Raw genomic sequence first — 16,603 nt, forward strand, 5'->3', positions numbered from 1 at the left:
AGTCTGAGTGAACTCCGGGAGTTGGTGATGGACAGGGAGGTCTAGCATGCTGCAATTCATGGGGTCGCAAAGAGTTGGACACTACTGAGTGACTGAACTGAACTGAACTGATGATATCTGCCTCAGCCTCTAAAAAATCTTTACTCTGTGATCCCCAGTTTCTCATTCTGGCTAGCAGAGGGGAAAATTTTAAAAATCATACTCTGAACTGTCCATCATTTAGCTAAGATTTCTTGAGGGTTCTTAAGTAATCAGCCATTTGAGGCTTAGGATTGTATTTGAGGGGAACAGGGCTATAATGAGCTGGGTGAATAAGTATGTGATCCATTTTAATACAGTTCTCACAGGCTGCAAATAACAAGGTCCAAAAAAATCTAAGTCTTAAAAGAAAACCAGTTTGAAAAAGGAATGATTGAGAAAAAAATCAGAGTATTATACATTGGTTGACCTGTAATTGAACATTAATTGTGAATTAATTAACTTTACATGCATCATTTCTGTAATATTGATAAGGGGACTGAGCTTCCAGAAACTATTTCTTTGATTTAGAATGAAAGAATAGTGGGTCTTAGCTTCCAGCTTGGTGAACTAATTACTGAATGCTGTCTTTCTTAGTATTTCAATACCTTGAGGTGATTAAGCATGGATCAAAGCTAAAATTAAAAAGAAAAGCCCATTACCAAATACTAAACAGCTCCAGTAACTTCATGTCAGTCTCTGAAGGACATTCATGTCTTGTTATGACAAGGAATTATTCATAATGTGTGCCTAGCATATAGATGACATCCTTTATTTGAAACAATAAAAGAGTCATCCTTACTAGCTGATGGAAATAAATAGGCAGGCAACATTTAAAGGGAAGGGGGAAAAAATGACCAACCGGTAGGCTTCTGTAATAATTGCTTGTCACCGTAACATCAAGTAGTTCATCCTTTTAGGAACCGTTATGCGGCTAAGCCATTATGTTCTCTGGATGGAAAAAATGCAGTAATTCATAGAAAAGCAATGACAGGATTCTGCTGGTTTACCTAATAGTATTGAGTAGACAGGAGAATTAAGGTTTGTAAGCAAAGAGTGGTTCTATATTTGGAATTGTTCTGTTGTCTTTTTACCCAATCAGAATTTTTCTCATTTAAAAAATATCAATATCCTTAAAAAAAAAAATCAAAGAGACTGCCACCACTGTTTTGATCTGACTATAAAAGTGCACAGCTCCCAGATTCATTCCCAATTACTTTCTTACTGAAACCTCTGATGTTGTTGGGAGGGAATAGGGAAGAGATGCTAGGCTTTAGTGCCCCTTGCTGGTCAACCTGAAGAAAATCTGAGCATCAGGATTGCCAGAGCCCAGGTTTTAATAAATGGTGTGACATGTTTTATTCAATGACTCAGAAGCCAAATCGATTGAACCTGAACATTTGTAGCCAGCCTTAACAAGTGTTCTAAGGATGAAATGATGCGTTTGGAAATACACATATGCTTTTAGAGAGGAAAGAGTTCAATATAAAGACAAACCACATGTTAAATCTTAGCCTAACCTCAAAATAAATCTAGGTAAATATATTCCTGTGAATGTACACTTAAGATGGAACAAACTCTTCCTAACCCCAAAGTATGATTTTTGCTTGATTACGCCTACAAAAGGACTTCCCTGGTGGTTCAGATGGTAAAAAACCCACTTGCAATGTGGGAGATGTGGGTTCAATCCCTGGGTTGGAAAGACCCCCTGGAGGAGGGCATGGCAACCCACTCCAGTATTCTTTCCTGGAGAATCCCCGTGGACAGAAGGGCTACGGTCCATGGGGTCACGAAGAGTCAGACATGACTGAGCAACTAAGAACACAGATGTCTACAAAAATGTGAGTGGTGTGACTTTTCTGGCAGTCCAGTGGTTAAAACTTCACACTTCCAACACAGGGAGCCACAGGTTTGAACCCTGATGGGAGAACTAAGATCCCACATGCTGCACAGTATGGCCTAATAAAAAACAAAAAATGTGAAGGACTTTTCAAACCATAAGGGAAAGAATAGATACCCCAAAAATTCCTAGCAGAATTCTCAAGTTAATTTCCAAAAATGATACAAAAACTTCTATCTACAGAGGAATTATTGTTTAGACACTTAGTCATGTCCAACTGTTTTGTGGCCCCATGGTCTGTAGCCTGTCAGGCTCCTCTGACCATGGGATTTTTCAAGCAAGAATACTGGAGTGGGTTGCCATTTCCTTCCCCAGAGGATCTTCCTGACCCAGGAATCAAACCCACGTCTCCTGCATTGGCAGGAGGGTTCTTTACTGCTGAGCCACCAGGGAAGCCAATGTATTACTATCTACAGTAATACCTTAGATCATTGATACTATAATTTTACTTTGAGTTCAGTTCACTTGCTCAGTCATATCTGACTCTTTGCAACCCCATGGACTGCAGCATGCCAGGCCTCCCTATCAATCTCCAACTCCTGGAGTTTACTCAAACTCATGTCCATTGAGTCGGTGATGCCATCCAATCATCTCATCCTCTGTCGTCCCCTTCTCCTCCTGCCTTCAATCTTTCCCAGCATCAGGGTCTTTTCCAATGAGTCAGTTCTTTGCATCAGGTGGCCTGATGCAAAATATTGGAGCTTCAGCTTCAGCAGCAGTCCTTCCAATGAATATTCAAGACTGATTCCCTTTCGGATGGACTGGTTGGATCTCTTTGTGTTCCAAACGACTCTCAAGAATCTTCTCCAACACCACAGTTCAAAAGCATCGATTCTTCAGCACTCAGCTTTCTTGATAGTCCAACTCTCACATCCGTACATGACTACTGGAAAAACCATAGTTTTGACTAGATGGACCTTTCTTGGCAAAGTAATGTCTCTGCTTTTTAATATGCTGTCTAGATTGGTCATAACTTTTACTTTATGTCTAGGTTGTCATAATTTTACTTTAATTATACTGTAATTTTAACAAAAGGATTATGGCTTTTTAACTGTTTACCTTTTTTAGGATATGACAACATTACTTTTATAATTTTGGGGGGTAGCACCATGTAGCTTGCGGGATCCAAACTGCTTCCTCCCTTAGCACAGAGTCCTAACCTGTGTACTGCCAGGGAATTCCTTATTTTTATAATTTAAAAACAACATCCATAACATGACTACACTTAAGCTGTCCATCATACCTAATTAATTCTTAGGATTCTATAGTGAACCATTAGACCAAATCTATCAATCTTATTTGAAACCAGAGTTCAGCTTGGAATTAGATCTCCTCCCTGACAAGATATCCATCAAGAACTTGGATTAAGCTCTTTCAGCCATCTTGGACCCTGTGGAGGCCTGCTGGGAACAGGACTTCTAAAACGACAAATATGTCTGGAAGGCTGTGGTCCAAGGCCATTTTTGCTGGCTCTAAACGGGATCTATGGAACCAGAGGGAACACACTGCTCTCCTGAAAATTGAAGATGTATATGCTCGAGATAAAAGTTAATTCTATCTAGACAAGAGATGTGCTTATGTGTACAAAGCAAAGAACAACACAGTAACTCCTGGTGGAAAACCTACCAAAACCAGAGTAATCTGGAGAAAGATAAATCGAGCTCATGGAAATAGTGGCATGGTTCGTGCCAAATTCCAAAGCAACCTTCCCACTAAGGACATTGGACACAAAATCCTTGTGATGCTGTACCCTTTGAGGATTTAAACATATTGAAAATAAATAAAAGTGTGGATTTGTCCTATTTAAAAAAAAAAAGGAAGAAGAACTTGGATTAACAAGATCCAGCTCTTGGGGCTGGAAAAAGTCTATTCAGGCAAAGTAATGCTGAGGCATATAGGTATCAGCACACGGCATATTTGCAGGTCAACCCCAGATGCCTCAGTGAGCAGATAAATCCTGGCAAGCCACCAGAGAAAGATGACCCTTCAAAAACATAGAGAACTTCAAGGAACCCACAATATCCAAAACAATCCTGAAAAATAAGAACAAAGTTCGAGTATTCACACTTCTCAATTTCAAAACTTAACTACAAAGCTACAATTATCAGTGAGAGTTGGACCATAAACAAAGCTGAGCACCAAAGAATTGATGCTTTTGAACTGTGGTGTTGGAGAAGACTCTTGAGAGTCCCTTGGACAGCAAGATCAAACCAGTCAATCATAAAGGGAATAATTCCTGAATATTCATTGGAAGGACTGATGCTAAAGCTGAAGCTCCAATACTTTGGCCACCTGATGTGAATAACCGACTCATTGGAAATGACCCGGATGCTGGGAAAGATTGAAGGCAGGAGAAGAAGGGGATGACAGTGGATGAGATGGTTGGATGGCATCAGTGACTTGATGGACATGAGTTTGAGCAAGCTTTGGGAGTTAGTGATGGACAGGGAAGCCTGGCGTACTGCAGTCCATGGGGTCACAAAGAGTCAGACACAACTTAGTGACTGAACAACAATAATAGCAATGGTACTGGCATAAAAACAGACATATAGATCAATGGAATAGAATTGATAGTCCAGAAATAAATTTTTAATTTATGATTGATTTTTAATAAAATTCCTAAGACAATTCAATGGGGAAATGAATAGTCTTTCCACAAATAATGCTGAGATAACTGGATATCCACATGCACAAAAATGAACTTGAACCCTTACCTCACCCCATATACAAAATTAAATCAACAGTGATCAAAGACCTAAATGGTAAAAGACCTAAAATGGTAAAACTGTTAGAACAACACATATGAGTAAATCTTCATGTCCTTAGATTTGGCAGTGGTTTCTTAAATAAGACACCAAAAGCATAAGCAACAAAAGAAAAATTAGATAAACTGGACATACATCAGAATGAAAACTTTTGTGCTTCCAAGGATACCGTCAAGAAAGTGAAGAGAGAATGTACAGAATGAACAAAGTTTGGCCAATCTTATGTCTGATAAGGAACTTGTATCCAGAACATATAAAGAATAATTGCAACTCAACAATAAAAAGTCAAATTAAAAATTAATGGCTAAAAAACTTAATTGCTCTTTAAAAAAAGGCAAAAGATCTGAACAAACATTTCTCCAAAAAAGGTACACAAACGGCAATAAACACCTGAAAAGACTCTTAACATTGCCCATTATTAAGGAAGTGCAAACCCAGACCACAATGAACCACCACTTTATACCCACTGCTGTTGTTGTTTAGTCACTAAGTTGTGTCCGACTCCTTGCAACCCCTTCTCCTCCTGCCCTCAATCTCTCCCAGCATCAGGGTCTGTTCCAGTGAGTCGGCTCTTCGCATCAGGTGGCCAAAGTATTGGAGCTTCCGCTTCAGCATCAGTCCTTCCAATGAATATTCAGAGCTGATTATAGCCACTACGATGGCTATAATAAAAAAGACAGACAATTACAAATGGTGACAAGGATATGAAGAATTCGGAGCCCTCATTCCTTGCTAGTGAGAAGGTGAAATGTGTAGACCTTTTGGACAACAGTTAGACAGTTCCTAAAATGTTATACATAGAGTTCCCATATGACCTGTAAATTTTACTCCAAGATACATTTGCCCAAGATAAATGAAAACATGTTTGCACAAAAATTTATACATGAATGTCCATAGCAGCATTACTCGTTAACAGTCAAAAGGTTGAAATAATCCAAATGTCCATCAAAATGGATAAACAAAATGTAGTTTAGCCACACAGTTGAGTATTATTTGTTGTCAAAAAAGGAATGAGGTACTGATATATCTTAAAACATGGATTAAACCTTGAAAACATTATTCTAAGTGAAGGAAGTCAGACACAAAAGGTCACATGTTGTATCAATCTACTACATTAGTCTACTAGGGCTGCTGTAATAAAACATCACAGACTGAGTGGCTTAAACAGAAGTTTATTTTCTCATGGTTCTGGAGATTAGAAGTCCAAGATCAAGATCTTGGCAAGCTGGTTTCTCACGAGGCCTCTCTGCTTGGCCAGCAGACTACTGTCCTCTCGCTATGCCCTTGCATGGCCTTTCTTCTGCACACACAGCCCTGGTGTCCCTTCCTCTTCTTATAAGGACACCAGTCCTGTTGGATTAGGTCCCCACCATTAAGTTTCCATTTAATTTTAATTACCTGATGACTCAGAGGAACCAGAGATCAAATTGCCAACATCCACTGGATCATAGAAAAAGCAAGAGAGTTCCAGAAAAACATCTATTTCTGCTTTATTAACTATGCCAAAGCCTTTGACTGTGTGGATCACAATAAACTGTGGAAAATTCTTCAAGAGATGGGAATACCAGACCACCTGATCTGCCTCTTGAGAAATTTGTATGCAGGTCAGGAAGCAACACTTAGAACTGGACATGGAACAACAGACTGGTTCCAAATAGGAAAAGGAGTTCATCAAGGCTGTATATTGTCACCCTGCTTATTTAACTTATATGCAGAGTACATCATGAGAAACGCTGGACTGGAAGAAACACAAGCTGGAATCAAGATTGCTGGGAGAGATATCAATAAACTCAGATATGCAGATGACACCACCCTTATGGCAGAAAGTGAAGAGGAACTCAAAAGCCTCTTGATGAAAGTGAAAGTGGAGAGTGAAAAAGTTGGCTTAAAGCTCAACATTCAGAAAACAAAGATCATGGCATCCAGTCCCACCACTTCATGGGAAATAGATGGGGAAACAGTGGAAACAGTGTCAGACTTTATTTTTGGGGGCTCCAAAATCACTACAGATGGTGACTGCAGCCATGGAATTAAAAGACGCTTACTCCTTGGAAGGAAAGTTATGACCAACCTAGATAGCATATTCAAAAGCAGAGACATTACTTTGCCAACAAAGGTTCGTCTAGTCAAGGCTCTGGTTTTTCCTGTGGTCATGTATGGATGTGAGAGTTGGACTGTGAAGAAAGCTGAGCGCCAAAGAATTGATGCTTTTGAACTGTGGTGTTGGAGAAGACTCTTGAGAGTCCCTTGGACTGCAAGGAGATCCAACCAGTCCATTCTGAAGGAGATCAGCCCTGGGATTTCTTTGGAAGGAATGATGCTAAAGCTGAAACTCCAGTACTTTGGCCACCTCGTGCGAAGAGTTGACTCATTGGAAAAGACTCTGATGCTGGGAGGGATTGGGGGCAGGAGGAGAAGGGGACGACAGGGGATGAGATGGCTGGATGGCATCACTGACTCGATGGACATGAGTCTGAGTGAACTCCGGGAGTTGGTGATGGACAGGGAGGCCTGGCATGCTGCGATTCATGGGGTCACAAAGAGTCGGACACAACTGAGTGACTGATCTAATCTGATCTGATGACTCAGATGATAAAGAATCTGCATACAATTCAGGAGACCTGAGTTCAATCCCTGGGTTGGGATGATCCTCTGGAGGAAGGCATGGCAACCCACACCAGTATTCTTGCCTGGAGAATCCCATGGACAGAGGAGCCTGGTGGGCTACAGTCCATGGGGTCGCAAAGAACTGGACACAACTGAGCAGCTAACACACAAACACAATTACCTCTCAAGGCCCTGCCTCCAAATACACAGTCACACTGAGGGGTTAGAACTTCACCATATGAATTTAGGGGGTTATAATTCAGGCCATAATGTGCACTTGTGTGAGATGTCCAGAACATCTCACAGGCAAAGAACAGGCAAATCTATAATGACTAAAAGTAGGTTAGTGGTTGCCAGAGGCTGGACGGATAGGAGGATTGGGGTGACAGCTAGGGGGTGCAAATGTTGGTTTTTCAGGTGATGAAATTTACTGAAGGTGATTGTGGTGATGGTGGAGCTAGGAATATGCTAAAAGTCACTGAATTGTACATTTTAATTGAGTGAATTGTATATATGTGAATTATATCTCAATAAAGCTATTATCAAAAGCAAACAAACCGACACCCACCCAGAGCAAAAAAGGTCATTAATAAAGTCTTTAAGAGGTAGCTGGATCCCATCCATAAGCATGGAGATCAGAGCCAAGATTAGAGTTTTAAAAGATGTGCAGGGAAGAAAGAGCCTAGCTCTGATGCTAAGCATTCAGGGCAGCAGATCAGGTGCATATGGTCAAAGCTGCCCTGTCTGCAAACTTGGCTTAAACCTGAGTTACAGAGGACTGGCCCCTTAAGCTTCTGTCCAAGGCCAGCATTTATCTTAAAGGCCAAAGAGCGACCTCCCAGCCCAGGCAGAAAAGAGTTTCTAAGGCGGGGAACTCGGCAGGGTATGAGGCAGGGCCTGCTGTCATCTCTCCTGTGTTTCTGACTTCCCTCTTCCATTCCTTTAGAATGAGCATGTTAGACTGGAATCACCATGTAATCCTTCTGGTCTGACGTGCTCTTCTCTTAGGAGCTCTGTGTTTTCTAAGCATAGGTCTGCCAAGCTGGCTTTATTAAGCACACTTGCCACACGGTCATTGTCAGTCTATTTATTGACCTGCTCTACTAGACTTAAGATCCTAGGAAATGGGAACTGTTACTTTTATTCCGGCACCCTCAGTGGCAAACCCATGGCTGAGCACATAGAAAATGCTCCATAGATGCTTATTAACTGAATTAATAAATGAGTCTTTGGTTTTCCTGTGTTGAATTTTTTAGAATGCACATAACTTTCTGCTTAGACTAGGCAATTTGGGAAATTAACAAACTAAAGAATCCTAATTAAAGCATTGATTTTATTTCTATAGAGTTGACATAATTATGGATAGTAATAGCTTAACATGTATTAAACTTTTCTAGACTGGGCCCTATGCTAAGTGACTTATATGTTAGTTATCTCATTTAATCCTCACAATAAACACCTGAGTAGATATTATTACCCCCATTTAACAGATATGGACACCGAGGCTCACAGAGGTCGACTTGCCCAAAGTCATGGAGTTGATCACAGTGGAGCCTTGGTTAAAATCTCAGAACTCCAAAGGCTATTCATTTATCCTCTATATAATTATGACTTCTCAGTTTTGTTTTGTTTTTTTTGGCTGTGTTATGCAGCATCCAGGATCTGTTCCACAACCAGGGATCAAACCTATGCCTCCTGCACTGAAAGTGCGGAGTCCTAACCACTGGACAGCCAGGGAATTCCCATGATTTCTCAATATTTTATTTTGTCAACATACCCACATCAAATGTAAATGGAAAAGAGGCCTGAGGCCTGAGATTGTTGACCTGCCTTTCTTCTAAGCCCTGTCTGAAGGCTTCCTGGCCTTAAAGTTAAGCAGGTCCCTGCCTTGGTCTGAGATGGTACACAGCTTCATCACAGATTCAGGCTGCCATTTCTGAGATTACCTCACTCAGGAGGCAAAAATTCCTCCCCTTGCGTTGAGAAGGGGATTATGAAAGTAACACACTCATAGAAAGTATGGGTGGTCTTCTCCCCCTTGTTCATGAATTCAGGTCTGAAATCAAGCAAAACCAGAAAAAGCCTTTTCAGATTGTTTTCACTGTCTACTGACTCACAGCTTCCAGTGTTCATTGTATCCTCTTTCGTTCCCCTTATACATTTCAGCCACACTTCACGGCATTCTGCACAAAAGGAGAACTCAATACGAGTTGACTGCTTACCAGAATAGAACATTCTGACATTTCAGAGCAACAAGCTCAGTTTGAGGTGTTTCAGAAAGGCATGCATCAAATGTCACAAAGTTGTTATAAGAGATTCAACAGCTTTCACGTTGACCTCAATAAACAAAATTAAATGTTTGCTCATTTCATGGTAACCATGTCCCAATGCAAACATCTTGGTATTTTCTCTACTTCTATTTGCCGCTGTTACCTTGGCTGTCTGTGTGTTATAACTGGACGGCACTCAAAGATTGTTGTCTGCAAGGATGGGGGGTGATGTTTATACTCAAAGTGGGACAACATGAGTTCCAAGGGAGCTGAAATCATTCAAGACCAATGGGTATGATTAGGAAAATTAAACAGAACCAAAGTTAATCCACCACACTCAGGGTGTTCCTTGGTTCTAGGGTTAAGACAGAATTCTAGGAATGGATGGGGTTGCCAATGCCAATTGTGTAAACTGTCCTCAAATTTCATATGAACTGTGTGAGCAGAGAGAAAATTCAGATCTCTCCTGGATTCTTCTTTCAGAGTAAGGGCCAATGTCCCCATTCCCCTACCATTCTCACCAATACCCAGGGGTGGGTGAGCTGCTCCTGTTGAAGGCCCTATAACACTTCTCCTCCCACTCTGACCCTGGTTCCACTGCTGTTGTTTATCTGACTGTCTGTCCGTCTTCACTCTGTAAGATGGAATAAAACTATTCTTACGCATCATTGTACATCCAGAACACACTTGACTTAAAGCATTTTTATTAACTGCATTAATGAATCATAAGGTTGATGGAGAAAAAGAAATGGCTGGCAAAAATTTGACTGAGAACTGACTCCCCATCGTGGAGAAGTCTTTACATCTTACTGATGGTGTCTCTTACACCAAGAGTGAGTCAAACCTTTTTATTTTTTAATTTTTTGGCCATACCATGCCACATGCAAGATCTTAGGTCCTCAATCAGGGATTGAACTCGAGCCCCCTGCAATGGAAGCTGAGTCTTAACCACTGGACTGCCAGGAAAGACTGCTAGTGACCCAAACCTTATCAGCAGGGGGAAGACTTCAGTTGAAATGATAAGATCTTTTAAAGATTAAGACACTTTTCATCATTCTAATACCCTTTCAATGTCTTATAGAGATTGGTTTTTAAATTTTTATTTCCCTCATTTTTAATTTCTGAACAAAATAGCATACTTAAGAACTGACTTTTTAAGTCCAAAATTAAATACAATATGTGCATATATTTGAAATATGTCTTTTGAAAATATTTAAAGACTAGAAATCAGAGGATACCACTTTCATAATGTTCTTTTCAATTTTCATGAAATTTGAAGAACTTTAACTTTTCAATTATGAAATAGTATATGGAAAAGAGTTCTATTTTGAATCTAAATTATTTTTAAATGTCACTTACCTTACATTAGGGCTTCCCAGGTGGCGCTAGTGATAAAAAATCTGCCTGCCAATGCAGGAGACAGAAGAGACGTGAGCTCAATCCTAGGTCAGGAAGATCCCCTGGAGGCGGGCATGGCAACCCACTCCAGTATTCTTGCCTGGAAAATCCTATGGACAGAGGAGCCTGGTAGGCTATAGGCCATAGGGGTGCAAAGAGTCAGACATGACTGAAGCAACTTAGCATGCACATAACTTACATGTTATAATTGCCTGCTCCCCCCCCCAAAAAAAAACTCTTAGGATACAGCTTATACATTATTTACATATATATCAGATCAGATCAGTTGCTCAGTCATGTCCGACTCTTTGCAACCCCATGAATCGCAGCACACCTGGCCTCCCTGTCCATCACCAACTCCGGGAGTTCACTCAGACTCATGTCCATCGAGTCAGTGATGCCATCCAGCCATCTCATCCTCTGTCGTCCCCTTCTCCTCCTGCCCCCAATCCCTCCCAGCATCAGAGTCTTTTCCAATGAGTCAACTCTTTGCATGAGGTGGCCAAAGTACTGGAGTTTCAGCTTTAGCATCATTCCTTCCAAAGAAATCCCAGGGCTGATCTCCTTCAGAATGGACTGGTTGGATCTCCTTGCAGTCCAAGGGACGCTCAAGAGTCTTCTCCAACACCACAGTTCAAAAGCATCAATTCTTCGGCACTCAGCCTTCTTCACAGTCCAACTCTCACGTCCATACATGACCACAGGAAAAACCATAGCCTTGACTAGACGAACCTTTGTTGGCAAAGTAATGTCTCTGCTTTTGAATATGCTATCTAGGTTGGTCATAACTTTCCTTCCAAGGAGTAAGCATCTTTTAATTTCATATATATATATATATATATGGAAAAAATATATATATATATATATTGCCAACAAAGGTTCGTCTAGTCAAGGCTATGGTTTTTCCTGTGGTCATGTATGGATTGTGAGAGTTGGACTGTGAAGAAGGCTGAGTGCCAAAAATTGATGCTTTTGAACTGGTGTTGGAGAAGACTCTTGAGAGTCCCTTGGACTGCAAGGAGATCCAACCAGTCCATTCTGAAGGAGATCAGCCCTGGGATTTCTTTGGAAGGAATGATGCTAAAGCTGAAACTCCAGTACTTTGGCCACCTCATGCGAAGAGCTGACTCATTGGAAAAGACTCTGATGCTGGGAGGGATTGGGGGCAGGAGGAGAAGGGGACGACAGAGGATGAAATGGCTGGATGGCATCACTGACTCAATGGACGTGAGTCTCCATGAACTCCAGGAGTTGGTGATGGACAGGGAGGCCTGGCCTGCTGCGATTCATGGGGTCGCAGAGTCGGACACGACTGAGCAACTGATCTGATCTGATATATACACACACACACACATATATAATAACATTAATCAGCTTCTTATGTACCTTGTTTTTGAATTTGTCTGGTAGTTGGTAGAGGTCCTAAAAAGTGCTTTGTAGATATTAATGTGTTATCCAAATTTTCTACCATTGAGGTAATCATCAGGAAGACTTCTACCTGACATTTGAGAGCAGCGTTGATGATAAATCCCTATACAGACAGTCAGTCCTTCCACCTGTGTATTTCATCCAAATTCAGATTCTCTTGGAGGGACTTGCAGCGCCACCCAAGTCTTCCTGAGTCAGAAGCGTATCTGTTTGCCATTACTTTCCATTGTCACCTGTTGGGTCCCTTATGTCCTTGCCTTCCTCCCATTTCTAAAACATGTGCCTAACCTGCCTAGGAGAAAGCAGAGGCAATCAGAATATTTCAAGTGCCAAATGGAAATGCCAACAGGGCAGTGTACATTAAGTAGAGGCAGAACATGTCGTGAAAACGAAGCCTGGGAGAAGAGAAGGGGTTGCCTGCATTTCACAGATTTAGCAAAAGATTTCTGGATACAGGTGGCAGCGGCAAATTGCCTGTCAAGAGATTCACTTCCTAACGAGGCCAGCCATGTAGAACAGCTACCACACCACCAGGGCACTGCAGCTGGCCCGGATCTTTGGGGCTCTGAGCCGGATGGCAGGAATGACAGTCCTGCAGTCCCCAGCAGCAGCCACATCCCTGGGGGTCGAGAGGCCAGGCAGCAGGGCTCATGCCACCAGGCACCCCTTCATGCTGCCACTGCCGTTTGGCATCAGTCGGATGAGGATTGGGCATTAGTAGAGGTGTGGGGGAAGATCCGAAGTGAGGCGGGGGGCAGGGTGGAAAGGAAATGGGAAGAAGAGCGCCCATTTATCTTCAGGAGCCTCTGTCATCTTTGATTATCAGTCCAGAGGAATGCAAAAGCTGAAGGACAGAGGAATGGATAATGGTAGGTCCTGATCACACTGGTCTCAGGTTTTCCTCAACTGAGTGCTCTCAGATGCCCAGGAAAACAAAACACTGCATGCTTTTCCAAACTCTTTCTCTCTTTCTTTCTCTGATACACACACACACACACACACACACACACTTCCCAGTGTTCTTCCTTGTATCCATCTCTATGCTTAAAAAACTGAAATGACAGCAAGGAGGCTGCATGGTGGCCAGTGTACTGATCTCCTTTCTCACCATTTAGCTTCTGTGTAAGAGAACAATTTTTCTGGACAGCAAGTAAGGCAATGTCACTTTCAAGGTCAGGATTGATCCAAACCCCACTCCTTCCTGTGTGGAGGAGAAACCTTTTTTCTCCCTGTGCCACCATTCCATTCCTGACAGGTTGACTTCACATTGAGAACATAGGCAGGTGTGATGCCCCGTTGGTGGTGGCCCCTGGGTACTTTTCAAAGCCAGTTCTCAGCACCCAGGCATCCACACTGTTTTTGGCAGAGCCAGGGTAGGATGCTAGGCTAACTGCAGGAGCTGCCAGCTTTAAGAAAAATCTGGCTTGAAGTCAGATAGATCCCAGGGACCAAGTTGAATAACAAAAAGCTCAGTGAATGGAAGTTTCAAGCTTAGGAAAAAGGACACGCCACTGGAGATGTGCAATTAAGTTAAACCTTCAGCTCTGTAGAAAAACACCAAAATGCTAGGACTAGAGCCTCAGGGAACAGCAACGGAGACCCAAGCCTTAAGAGACAATTCCGAAGAAGTTGGAAGAAAAAAAATCAGCAATGGCAGAAATATTTGCAGTATATTGTGGTTCAGATGGTAAAGAACCTGCCTGCAGTGTGGGAGTTCCAGGTTTGATCCCTGGGTTGGGAAGATCCCCCGGAGAAGGAAATGGCTACCCACTCCAGTATTCTTGCCTGAAGAATCCCATGGACAGAGAAGCCTCATAGGCTACAGTCCCTGGGGTTGCAAAGAGTTGGACACAACTGAGCAACTAACATTTTCACTAAAACTGGGGGCAAAAGTCCTTGGCAGAATCATCTCTGACTTCTTCTGGATACCTGCACAGGGTGGGAGCCCAAGAAACTCCTGAGTCAATGAGTGAACATGAAGTGGCTGAAGCTTTCACTGAAAAAGCAGAAGGTGTCAGGCTGAGTTTCATGTTCTTAAGAAATCCTGTACCTGCCTTTTGAGAACCCAGCCTTCTCGCATTCTTAAGCGTGTTTTCTAAACTCCTGTCCTGGAGAAGCAGAAGGTGCTTCTCAGGTTCACTGAGCTAGAACGACATTTTGATACAAACAGACCCCAGCCCACTGAAAGAGTTATGCATTTGGCAGGAACACCACCTTGAGTTCAGACAGAAAGCACATCTGTGCCTCATTGATAATGTAATAACCTACATTACAGTTTTGGCCGAGAGCACCTGTGCACAGCCCAGAAAGTCAGCCCAGGGCAACCATTCTGATGGAGGTGGTATTAACAGCTCTCATTAAAACCGATGACCGTGGCAGTGCCCAGGAGCGCGGCTGCAGTGAGGCGTCTGTCTACATTTCCATGACAAGCCTCTATTTTTGGAGTTCATAACTCAGCCATAGAAATACGCTTTGCGTTGAACTGCAACCTGAAAAGAGAGTTTGGGATAAAGAGAGTTGGAATTTTATTGCTTTCCTGCTCCTGTCTGGACAATGGAAAAAGAAGGTTACATGATGATGGAGGACATATTTTTGAGTTGGCCCAGGTAGAGTTTGAGTGTCTTAACTTTTTTATTTATCAGGAATGCTAAGAGTTCTATTATGATGGAAGTGATCCTGGGTGGGCACCTGTTCGTTTTGTTTACTGTTACCTGTCCAAAATGAAGAAGCACAAGATTCCTCATCCTCCAGCTGGGACTTAATGGGGTCCTATATGGCTCTTAAAGAACCTCTTGATGAAAGTGAAAGAGGAGAGTGAAAAAGCTGGCTTAAAACTCAACATTCAATGGAGTATTACACAGCCATTAAAAAGAATACATTTGAATCAGTTCTAATGAGGTGGATGAAACTGGAGCCGATTATACAGAGTGAAGTAAGCCAGAAAGAAAAACACCAATACAGTATACTAAGGCATATATATGGAATTTAGAAAGATGGTAACGATAACCCTGTATGCGAGACAGCAAAAGAGATACAGATGTATAGAACAGTCTTTTGGACTCTGTGGGAGAGGGAGTAGGGGCATGATTTGGGAGAATGGCATTGAAACATGTATAATATCATATAAGAAATGAATCGCCAGTCCAGGTTCGATGCAAGATACAGGAAGCTTGGGGCTGGCGCACTGGGATGACCCAGAGGGATGGTATAGGGAGGGAAGTGGGAGGGGGGTTCAGGATTGGGAACACATGTACACCCGTGGCAGATTCATGTTGATGTATGGCAAAACCAATACAATATTGTAAAGTAAAAAAAATAAATAAATAAAAAGTGTCTATAAAAAAAAAACAAAACAAAACTCAACATTCAAAAAGCAAAGATCATGGCATCCAGTCCCATTACTTCATGGAAAATAGAAGTATTTGGGGAAACAATGGAAACAGTGACATGCTTGGGCTCCAAAACCACTGCAGATGATGACTGTACCCTTGAAATTAAAAGACACTTGCTCCTTGAAAGAAGAGCTATGACCAACCTAGACAGCATATTAAAAAGCAGAGACATTACTTTGCCGACAAACATCCGTCTAGTCAAAGCTATGGTTTTTCCAGTGGTCATGTATGGATGTGAGAGTTGGACTTTAAAGAAAGCTGAGTGCCAAAGAATTGATGCTTTTGAGCTGTGGTGTTGGAGAAGACTCTTGAGAATCCCTTGGACTGCAAGGAGATCAAATCAGTCAATCCTAAAAGAAATCAGTCCTGGATATTCATTGGAAGGACTGATGCTGAAGCTGAAGCTCCAATACTTTGGCCACCTGATGCGAAGAGTTGACTCATTGGGAAAGACCCTGATGCTGGGAAAGATTGAAGGTGGGAGGAGAAGGGGATGACAGAGGATGAGATGGTTAGATGGTATCAACGACTCAATGGGCATGACTTTGAGCAAGCTCCAGGAGTTGGCGGTGGACAGGGAAGCCAGGCTTGCTGCAATCGACGGGGTCAAAAAGAGTCAGACATGACTGAGCTACTGAACTGACTGAATATGGCTAGATCTTGCTCACTTTCAACTCAGTGCTCCTCTCTGATGAAGAAGAGACCTAATGACATGCACATCACTGACTGCAATTTGAAAGATAACTCTATTATCTTTAATTTTGACCAAGTGTTGCAAAATGCATTACTGTCCCCAGCTAGGCAGGTTGGAGCTTGCTGTTTCTG

General features: G+C 42.1%; 1 pseudogene; it reads left to right on the forward strand.

Moving 5' to 3' along the window:
- The first annotated feature begins 3,292 nt into the window (after positions 1–3,292).
- On the forward strand, positions 3,293–3,683 carry LOC129619466 (60S ribosomal protein L35a-like; annotated as a pseudogene).
- The last annotated feature ends 12,920 nt before the right edge of the window (positions 3,684–16,603 follow it).

Source organism: Bubalus kerabau, chromosome 9 (genome assembly GCF_029407905.1).
Source record: "Bubalus kerabau isolate K-KA32 ecotype Philippines breed swamp buffalo chromosome 9, PCC_UOA_SB_1v2, whole genome shotgun sequence".
NCBI lineage: Eukaryota > Metazoa > Chordata > Mammalia > Artiodactyla > Bovidae > Bubalus > Bubalus kerabau.